The following is a 494-nucleotide window of genomic DNA, read 5'->3' as shown; positions in this document are numbered from 1 at the left end:
ATGTAACGCACGGGTCAACATTTAGCTAGTACTATACGGTTGAACCGGCAACGTAATATAAGCGCGTTAAAATAAGTAAACGACCGCGTTTTACACTATAGGAAGTATAGGAAAGATAGGTCACGCGTTTAAATTAACACTATGTATCGTAAAAATCTATATAATTTCAAAAAATATCTATGTACACAATAATAAAAATATATAAAGGCCCGTGATCGTATGGCATTCTCCGAGCGATCTGTAACAAACAAGAAAGAAGGAAGATCGTTAAACAAAAATACTAAAAACATAATGTTTAGAGCGTATATAAAAGGGATACTCACTTCAGTCCTCGATTCCCTCGCCTAAGTACTCCCACAATAGCCTGAGGTAGGCCCTATCAGCCTCGGGGATACCCTCCTCCAGGCTTGCAGCTTCGGCGCCCTCCGCGAAGACCTCGTCCGGGACATAGTCTCCTGTGCCGACACCTTCGTCAACCACCCTCTCCGTTAGTT

The sequence above is a fragment of the Wasmannia auropunctata genome, unplaced genomic scaffold (genome assembly GCF_000956235.1).
Source record: "Wasmannia auropunctata unplaced genomic scaffold, wasmannia.A_1.0 LD336035.1, whole genome shotgun sequence".
Taxonomy (NCBI): Eukaryota; Metazoa; Arthropoda; class Insecta; order Hymenoptera; family Formicidae; genus Wasmannia; species Wasmannia auropunctata.
The sequence above is the reverse complement of the archived record's forward strand: the minus strand, read 5'-3'. Positions refer to the sequence as shown.